The sequence below is a fragment of the Anguilla rostrata genome, chromosome 13 (genome assembly GCF_018555375.3).
Source record: "Anguilla rostrata isolate EN2019 chromosome 13, ASM1855537v3, whole genome shotgun sequence".
Taxonomy (NCBI): Eukaryota; Metazoa; Chordata; class Actinopteri; order Anguilliformes; family Anguillidae; genus Anguilla; species Anguilla rostrata.
In genome coordinates, this window is record NC_057945.1 from 3,042,394 (window position 1) to 3,053,404 (window position 11,011).

Here is an 11,011-nt window from a genome sequence, read left to right on the forward strand (position 1 = left end):
TCTCCCCATCTCTCCCTACCTCCCTGTGATCTCTAAATTGACTGTAAGCTTAGGGTTGTAACTAGGTAGCTGTTTCGTAGTTAACTTAGTTAATGCACTCATGTCTTAACTACTGCTTGTATTTTTGCATAGACTGCGTTGTTGCTGGTCTTGTTTGTGTTGGTGTTAATCAGTTTAACCTACAGGGTCCAAGTTGAACTATGCGGTTGTTCCCTGCACTTGGAACGGTACTTCTCTCTAGGATTTTCGACACCTTGTTCCTGGTTATGGTTACACACTTTGTTGCACGCCGCTTTGGATAAGAGCGTCTGCCAAATGCCTGTAATGTAATGTAAATGTAATGTAATATCTTTGGGTTTGCGCTTATGGACCCCCCCCTCTTCAGGTCAGACCACAGGTTTTGATGGAATTTAAGTCTGGAGACTTCACTTAAGCATTTCTGTTTAGATTTTAATGTATGCTTGGAGTCATTGTCCTGCTGGACAATCTACCTATGACCAAGTCCTAGCTTCTTAGCAGAGACAGCCACATTTTCTGCCAGAATTTCCTGGTACTTTGTTGAATTCATTGTGCCATTGATCTAAAATAGTGCCCCGGGACCACTGCCAACAAAACATCTCCAAAATATCAATGACCCACCTCCATATTTGACCATAGGTATGAGGTGCTTCTCCTGTATGCATTCCTCTTTTGTTGCCAAACATGTTGATGGTGTGTATGGCCAAACCGTTCAGTTTTGGTCTCATCTGACAATAGCACTCTCTTCCAGTCATAATTCCAATGAGGTTTGGCAAGCTCCAGATTCTTGGTTTTATTTTTTTTTTGTTTGTGCTCAGTAAGGGCTGTCTTCGTCCACCCTTCCAAAAAGTTAGTTGGTATGCAGGTGCCATTTAATGTTTTTTTTAGACTTGTTGACAGCAGGAAACAAACCAATCTCTGCAATTCTTAAACAGTGATCCTTGGGTTATTAATGGCCTCCCTCACCATCTTCCTCACTGTCCGTGGGGACACCATGCACTTGCTTCGTCTTCCTGGCAAATTTGCAACCATTCCATATGTTTTACACCTTATTATTTTTGCCCTTACAGTGCTAAGTGGTATGTCTTTTTTTGTACCCATTCCCAGACTTGTGACAGTAAATTACCACCGGTCTCTTCTGAATTGACAGTTATTTGGCTTTTCCCATGCTGATGGATGACAAAGGGATTTTGTATGCTTGTTACCTCTTTTTTATTCTCTAGTGAAACTGGAAGTGATGGAATGACGCAATATATTTCCTTTAGACTGAGATGAACTAAATTAAGTAAAATAATATTGCCAATTTCATTTCGTTTGATTTTACTTACAATGACTGTTAGGGGTGCCAATAATTCAGAAAAAATGAGATTACTTAATAAAAAAACATTGAAGCATTACATTACATTACATTACAGGCATTTGGCAGACGCTCTTATCCACAGCGACGTACAACAAAGTGTATAACCATAAGAGTATGAGAGTAAATGTATTGAAATAAAAGTATATAGTTTCCCCATATGTTTGAACATAACATATAGATTATTATCTGTGTCATTTATTATATGCAGCCTTTTTTCTTCATTTTTATTATGGGTGCCAATAATTCTGGAGCCCACTGTACATATCTATATGTACATCTCTTTTACATGAGAGGAGAACAGAAGTACCTAAATGAACCACTAGTGTGTGCCCTTGGATTGTAGCTCTGCAGCAGTGATTATCTGTAATGTGCTGTAACTCTAAGAAGCTGAAAAATGAAGTTTATGACCTTTACATTTTCCATAATGAGATCAGGCTGTGCTTATCTGATGTCACTGCGACACATCACAGTGAAACACGCAGTATGTGATGTCACTGTGACACATCACAGTGAAACACGCAGTATGTGATGTCACTGTGACACATATGCAGTGAATCACGCAGTGTGTGATGTCACTGTGACACATATGCAGTGAAACACGCAGTGTGTGATGTGACTGTGAAGCATATGCAGTGAAACACGCAGTGTGTGATGTGACTGTGACACATATGCAGTGAAACACGCAGTGTGTGATGTGACTGTGACACATCACAGTGAAACACGCAGTATGTGATGTCACTGTGACACATATGCAGTGAAACACGCAGTGTGTGATGTCACTGTGACACATCACAGTGAAACACGCAGTATGTGATGTCACTGTGACACATATGCAGTGAAACACGCAATGTCTGATGTCACTGTGACGCATATGCAGTGAAACATGCAGTGTGTGATGTCATTGTGACACATATGCAGTGAAACACGCAGTGTGTGATGTCACTGTGACACATATGCAGTGAAACACGCAGTGTGTGATGTGACTGTGACACATATGCAGTGAAACACGCAGTGTGTGATGTGACTGTGACACATATGCAGTGACACACGCAGTGTGTGATGTGACTGTGACACATATGCAGTGAAACACGCAGTGTGGCGTGTTTTTGTATCTCAGCTCCCTGCTCTGCAGCTTGGCTGTCTGAGCTTAATGACTGTGCCAGTGGTCTGGCAGTGATAATCATGTTTCTCTGTTCTGAGGGTCCCCAGAGGGGAACACTTTGAATTGGATGCGCCGTTTATTTCTCTGTCTCTCTTCCTCTCTTCTGCACACACACACACACCCGCACAGACACACACACACACATACACAGACACACACACATACACACAAACACACACAATCACACACACACACGTATACACAGACACACACACGCACACAAACACACACAATCACACACTAACACACCCGCACACACACAGACGCACACACACACACACACACGCATACACAGACACACACACGCATACAGACACACACACACATACACACAGACACACACACACACACGTATACACAGACACACACACGCACACAGACACACAAACACACACAATCACATATACACAAACAAACACACACACACACACACTCACATACTCACACACACACACATACACACAGTGCAGACCACAGAGATGCACGGTTGCAGGTTGTCAGGAAACCACACTGTCAGCTCGGTGCAGAACTGAGCCCTCCTCCACCTCGCTGCTTTTATATCTGTCTGGTTTTGATCTGTGGAGGTTGCAGCTGATAGTGCACATCCTTTTCATTACCAATCAAAATGGCAGACTAACTTATAGGGACATGACCAAGCTCCATGAAAGACATTATAATGTCCCCATTAGGCCAGTGAGATATGACTCTTTCTGTCCAGCCTCTGTGGAGGTGACATTGTCACTGATGGCTTTGAGATTGAATGACTGTAGCACATGAATGTAAGGAGAGATCAGAGGCGAATCAGAATGGCATGAGGAAGATCACCTCTCACCTCTGACCTTTGAGCTACAGGGCAGTCCGTGTAGTAGGCACTTGGGGTGTGCTCTCCTGGCCTGTTCTCCTCATCATGTGTTCTTATGCTCTTGTGTTCTCGATGGGCTGAACGGCCTGAGGCGCTTTCGAATTCAGCGAACAAGGCGAACGTTTGCAAACTATTGCAAACTTTTTTTCCGTTAGCTTTGTGTTCGCCTCAAACGTTTGCAAACATAAGCGAATAGTCTGAAAAGGGAGTTCGCGGCGAACAAAAATGGACGCTGGACTGAGGGAAATGTTCCCAGATGCAGTATTTCAAGTGAAGATGCCGTTAAGTGTGATCATTTTTTTCAATAATGTTATTGCTAACGCTAGCCAATGTTATTATTGTTCGCTAGCTAGCTACTGTTTTTTATCATCGATGATCATAGAAGCGGCTATGAGTACAAATGCTCTCGTCGCCATGTCTGTTTATGTTTAATGCAAACAATTCGGAATGTTCGTAAAAAGCCGTTCAAATTGAACTGTTCAAAGAAAACGTTCACCACGAACATTTGCCTCTGTTAGCTGAACTTGAACACACCTCTGTTCACCTCATTATATATTCTTATGTTTTAGATGGGCAGAATGCTGTTCTCCTCATTATGCATTCTTATGTTCTTATGTTCTAGATGGGTGGAACGGCCAGTTCTAATTATGTATTTCTATGTTCTCTGACCTTATGAGTGACAATACAGAGGATGGGATGCATGAGAGATGATGAAAGATTGTTTTAGAGTGAAGTTTCATATGGTTAGAAATCTTTCTTTTTTTCCACGTACAGAAAATACAACGCCAACATGTATGTTTGCAGCGTTGCATTACAGATGATACAAAGGGATAGAGTGGTAATATCTGCAGTATCTGGTCCACATTTTATCGTTTTTTGTTTAAATAAATTCTACTGACCTTGAGGCAAAAAAAAGTAAATTCCTGTCTCACTCTGTTTCTGTTTCTACTGGCTGGATATTCAAACAGTTACTTTGGGTAATTTCATTTGCTTCGAATATAAAAATGCTAATGTGCAGGAGACCAGCCGGTCACTGTGACCAGTAACCGTCGCTGAGAACAGAGCCGCCTCTCTTGTCGTCGATCTTCTTTATTCCCTGGCTGTTTGGACAGGCCCCAATGAGAACCGTTAATATTCCCGCTTTATGTGGCTCACCCTTCGGTGGCGGCGCAGCGAAGCTCCAACAGGAGCTGATGAGTCCCTGCTCACCGGGCCTGACCACCCCGCCCGACCGCGCGCGGCGTCGCCGGGGGCAACGAAAGACACCAACACTAACAGTTTGACTGGTTTATCGACCACGGCGAATTCGGTGAATTACATTTCACAGAAAACCGAGAAAATTTAAAGGAGAATACGGCCTTGAAATTCCTGTTGGCCGCTGGATGTGATTACAGAATCACATCTGGGACATGATTACAGAATCACATCTGGGACATGATTACAGAATCACATCTGGGACATGATTACAGAATCACATTTGGGACATGATTACAGAATCACGTCTGGGATATGATTACAGAATCACATCTGGGACATGATTACAGAATCACATTTGGGACATGATTGCAGAATCACATCTGGGACTGATTACAGAATCACATCTGGGCCACGATTACAGAATCACATCTGGGACATGACTGCAGAATCACATCTGGGATGTGATTACAGAATCACATCTGGGACATGATTACAGAATCACATTTGGGACATGATTGCAGAATCACATCTGGGATATGATTACAGAATCACATTTGGGACATGATTACAGAATCACGTCTGGGATATGATTACAGAATCACATCTGGGACATGATTACAGAATCACATTTGGCACATAATTACAGAATCACATCTGGGACGTGATTACAGAATCACATCTGGGCCATGATTACAGAATCACATCTGGGACATGACTGCAGAATCACATCTGGGATGTGATTACAGAATCACATCTGGGACATGATTACAGAATCACATTTGGGACATGATTGCAGAATCACATCTGGGATATGATTACAGAATCACATTTGGGACATGATTGCAGAATCACATCTGGGCCGTGATTGCAGAATCACATCTGGGACATGATTGCAGAATCACATCTGGGACATGATTGCAGAATCACATCTGGGACGTGATTACAGAATCACATCTGGGACATGATTGCAGAATCACATCTGGGACATGATTGCAGAATCACATCTGGGACATGATTGCAGAATCACATCTGGGACATGATTGCAGAATCACATCTGGGATGTGATTACAGAATCACATCTGGATGAAGAGAAGTGAGAGTTCATCCCGGGGCCCCAGACACTCGCCCCTAGTTCTAAACTGCGGCTCTAACCACATTCTTCCTCATCTTCAAGTTTCTAAATGTGCTGTCTTGGGCTCTCTCAACATTTGTTTAGCCTTTTGTCTCATCCCTATGGGAACTATGTACATACACAAGTGCAGACATAAGAGATAACGTGGCTCTGGTGAAAATCTTGCACGGACAAATCGTCTTGGTTTGGGTGTTAATCTCCACTCAGCATATTCTCCCGTAGAGTCCCCTGCAGCTGAAATACATATTCACAAGAATGTTGACCAAAAGAAAGTACCAAGCAGTGCTGCTCGTCCTGTACTGTATATGTATATGAAATGCGTATTTGCACGCAAGTATTTCATCTGTAATAGAGGTTGCTTGTCTCAGTTCTTGCACTTTATAAAACTCTCTGTCGCCCGCAATGCTACCTACAGGCCTCCCCTGATTTTAGTTCATAGGCGCACTTCATTGGGGGGATTTTGTATTTTGTAATAGGATGCATTAAAGTGCATTTTAGTTCACCTTTGACAGTGTATAGAAGAATGAGAATGAATTAAATACATAAAGCAAAAAAGCTCCTGTGAAATACACTGTTCTCAGAATAAGCTGCACAGATGCCTGTGCCACAGAATGAAGTTTTTTAAATAAAAGGAGAGGACTCACTGAAGTCCGTTTCAATCTGTAAAAACAGAGCGCACTTTGAAAATGAGGACCTTTCACAGGGGGCCATCAAAGAGTGAGCAGGAACATTTTCAATGAGGAACCTTCGGGCAGACGCAGTCTGACACCGCCACATATTTCACAATTCTGAGCTCAACCTCGGCTTTTTCTCTTTTTCTCTTTTTACATATAAATAATATGAATTTGCAGCTACTATGCTCATTGAAAACAGCTTCCATGGAATTTTGGAACATTTAATTAAACGTTCACATTTTTACCTCGCGCTCTGTGTTCAAAAATAATAGCAAACTCTGTAATTTTGGCCTTGGAGTTAAAGAAACCCTCCTCTTCAGCACCGAATTGTCTTCACACACGGATGAGAAGAATAACCCTAGCTCTCGGAAGGAACCAAACACAATCGTTGCTATTCTTTATCTGTGTCGATGCTATCGGCAGGCCGCATCGATGAGTTCCCTCAGCAGGAAAGCGTCGGTCGGCATTTGGCTGAAACACAAGGCTCTTGGCACATGGCGTGGCGTTCAGTTCATTTTTCTCATGTCAAGAGGGCATGTCGTTGTGTTACCAAAATCTACAGAAAAACTCCCACCTGCAACTACAACATAAAAAGTGCAATATATCATGTGATCCAGAAATGGACTTCTTACAGGCGTCAGAGCGTCTATGTCTGTAGGCTTGTGAACAGAGACTTGTATCATGTGTAAATGCGACTCCGTGTTCCGTAGAAGCAGATAACAGACTCAGCTCATTCAGAATTTCACAAAATCATGTGAACATGAGCTAGCATCAAAATTATTATATAAAATTTCTCCCGAACCTCTTTCCCACCATTGCAAAAAAAGTGTAGATAAATGAAAGCAGTGAAATTTGCAAGGTTGTTTTTCCCCCTAAACCTCTCCAAATTGGACAGTGTAGATAATGAGTGAAGAAAACAAATTTTCTTCACTCAAAATCACATATTTTTAACAGACAAAAGAGGAGAATCAATTCTAACATGTTTTAAGCGTCAATATCTTGCAGTAATTCACATTCTGTTCAATGCTGAAATATGTGCATTAGCTGGGAGGATTTATAACTGAAAACTAATATTAGTTTGTTTTGAACGCGCTTTGCTGTTGCTAACATAACTGCCTGGAACATCACCCACCTATTGCCAGAGAATTCATCTGTTAGAAGCTTTGCAAAAGAGGGAGAGATGACCGATTGCACATTGCATCTGCAAGTGTGTTGTAAATCAATGGGAAATTATCCAATGTGAAATTGTAAACATCTTTAAATATCTGCATTATTTTCACAAAAAGCACAAGCAACTAAATGAAACTTGGTCGCTCTTGCTATAAAGCTGTTGGACGAGTGAAATACAGAATGTTGATGTGGCATTAGAAGAAATAAAAAGGAGAACACTAAACTCGCTTTTTCAGTGAATAAAAATATCCTCCAGTGGGGCCATAACTTTGTTTAGGACCCCATCTTTGAGCAAACCTCCGCTTCATGAACAAGAAAATGAAGCCTCTAATTGAGATCCGCCTTTTCAAGCTCTTCAAATACTTCTGTCACGACTTAAAACCTTTTTCTCCAATTCACCATAATTATAAATACATTTTATAGCACAATAGCAAATTGTGAGGAGAACTAGCTGGCTTTCCGGCTGTGTGCACTCGCTCACTATCAGCACGGTCTTCATGACGCAGAGCGCCCCTGGCAGTACACAGGTAGATTACTTGGGAGTGGCTGGACCCATCAACACCAACGAGAGCTCATTTGAAAGGTTACAGTCTTGTTTATTCGTTCTGTAACTTAACTGACTGACTGACTTAAAAGTACACCTATCACTGTTCAGATAAGCAAACATCTGCTATACAAAATACTTCTGCACTAAAGAGAGCATGACGTGGTCAGATAAACCAGACATGTTCAAAATGGATTCTTGTCGAATTGAGTTGAAAATAGTGCCTGACCTAGTAAACAGTGTAACAGTGTACGAGCACAGGCGTTTTGAATTACAGACACATGTACACAGAGAAAGGAGCCAGTATTGTATATATCGAAAGTGAATGCAATGTAAGCACATTACATATGGACTTTTAAAACTTTTTTCTGAATGATTTATTTGGTGATCTGAGGCACTGTTCTGAAAGCTGAAATGATATACGGTCCTTTCATGCAAAAATAAGCAAGACGGGGTAACCGTAGAAAGTACACAAAAGTAAGATTTATGATGTGGGCTACTGTGTAATAAGTAAATGGGGGATGAGGAGGCTCCTTTTATTTTACTGCCATTTAATGCCCCGAGCGTTGATAAGGGGAGGCGTGGCGTTGTTGGCCAGAGAGGTGCTGACCTCGAATTTGTGGCATGTTTGTGGCCCATTTTGTAATAAATTGTAGATTTTTGCTTTATTACCATTGTGTGGGCGCCGGTGCCCAGACCACTAGGGGGCAGGAGGGAAAGGGCTACGGTGCTCCCAGGAAACTTATGGTCAATTTATGAATTTCTACAAGTTCTGTTGTACCTTCAGGAAAATCGTTACATTAATCCTACTAAACTAATCCAAGACGAGTGGCTGAGCTTGACCCTCTTCTGCCTCATTAAATTCATTAAAAAAATGTATCCCCTGGAAACCTGGGTTCATATTTATGAAGTGTTGTGGAGTAGGAGGCACTGATCACAGACCAGTCTGCCAGTGCCCATGACCTAATCTTATCCACTATGAGGGAAAAGCACAACTGACCCCAGACCAGTCTGCCAGTGCCCATGACCTAATCTTACCCACTATGAGGGAAAAGCACAACTGATCCTGAATCAGTGGTCCAGCTCTGAGATACTTGATGAGTCCTAGCTTTTTTACACTATATTGGCTCATCATTTTTATACAGTTGTTCAAAACATTACATGTAGCCATTCAATTACAATATATTGTATATTACTGTATATTAGCTTTTTATTCTGCCATATCATGTAGATATTAACCACCATATTTCAAAATTACAGCATAATGTTATTCATGTGGAAATAAATTATTGTACAGAGGTTTTATTTTTATTTTTTTGATTATGTAATGGTTGCAGCTGAAGTTATACTGGAGAACAGCAGTGGGCACTGTTTTTCAGAATTGCACCTGCACCTGGTTAGTATAGAGCTTGGGTTGAGATCTTAGAGAAATGTAAGCAGTTAGGCTACAGGATACACATTAATAGTGTACCTTGAGTTATAGTCAGCTGCACTTATGATAATTGTATTTAAAACAACAAGAACGCCTTGAAAGGCAAGTTAAAGTTTGAGAAATCAGGGTCCTGCAGTCTTTATGATTCTACATTTGAGCCATGTTATGTTAAAGGTCACATCAGAGTGTCAACTATCTCAGACTCAATCAATAGTACTATAATATTATGAGCTTGACGAGTGAGGCTACTAGAAACATACCTGGCTGACAGCATGTTGCACATCTTCTCTAATGGCTCAGGGGCCACCCCTATGGCTAGCTCTATGAAGTACTGAAGCTTCCTTAGTACCTGTTTCTTCACATTAGGCGTGGTAGGGGTTAGTAGGTTGGCTAACCCAAGAAGCTGACCCTGTATATCATATATAATGAATTTTGCACATTGTACACATTGCTGGCCTTTTTTTTTTGTTTATAGCCTTGTCCCATCTGCAAAGCGACCTCTGCCTACCCTGTTTTTCTTAAAGTTTGCAGATCCATTACTTGTGAGATGTTTTGTGCTTCATCAGAGGATTTATTTCAATGTGTTTTTTGCCCATCTATGTTTCTAATACTTCTCATCTGCTCCTGGACACTGCAGTAATCAGCGCTGTTCCTGGAGATCTACCATCCTGTAAGTTTTCACTTCAGCTCTAATCCGGCACACCTGATTCTACCAATCAGCAGCTCAATAAGATCTATAGCTGTTGAATTAGGTGTGCTTTGTTAGGGTTGGAGTGAAAACCTGCAGGACAGTATATCTCCAGGAACAGGGTTATTTACCACTGTTATTTAGACTAGGTTGGAATTAAACCTGCAAACTCAATAATACGAGCCCAGTTTCCAAACCAAACTATATCACACCACTGCCCTGTGTACACGTGTGGCCGAAAGTAAATATATCAGCAGCTGAAAACAAAGATCTTTAAAACAGCATGTTTGTCCTGTGAGCCGCGCCATTGTGCTTTAATGAGGTGACTGACAGGGTCCTACGGCGCAGCCAGAGGAAACAGGAAGCACAGAATATTCCATATTTTCTGATTGGCAAAAACATGGGTGACACGCATGGCCTTGATAAATAACAACATATTGGAGTGTAGTTTGGTGGGATTAGATTTTGGAAAGGGGGACGTGGGATATGCAAGTGGCATACATGTTCATCATTGGTTGACTGCATTTTAAATACCCCCTTTTTTTTTTTTTTTTTTGCAAAATTAGGCTTGCTACTTCTTGGGTCTTTCAACGGTTTCCGTCAGGCTGTTCATTCAAACCTGAATTGATTGAAGCAAAGGCAGTAATGTTGTGCTGGCTTTGAACGTGCTATCAGTACCGACAGCGCGTTATTAGCCTTTCTGTATTTTGCAGTCTTTAAAATCTGTGGTAATTATCACCGTGGTTCGGTTCTGAGGCGGACACGTACTGTG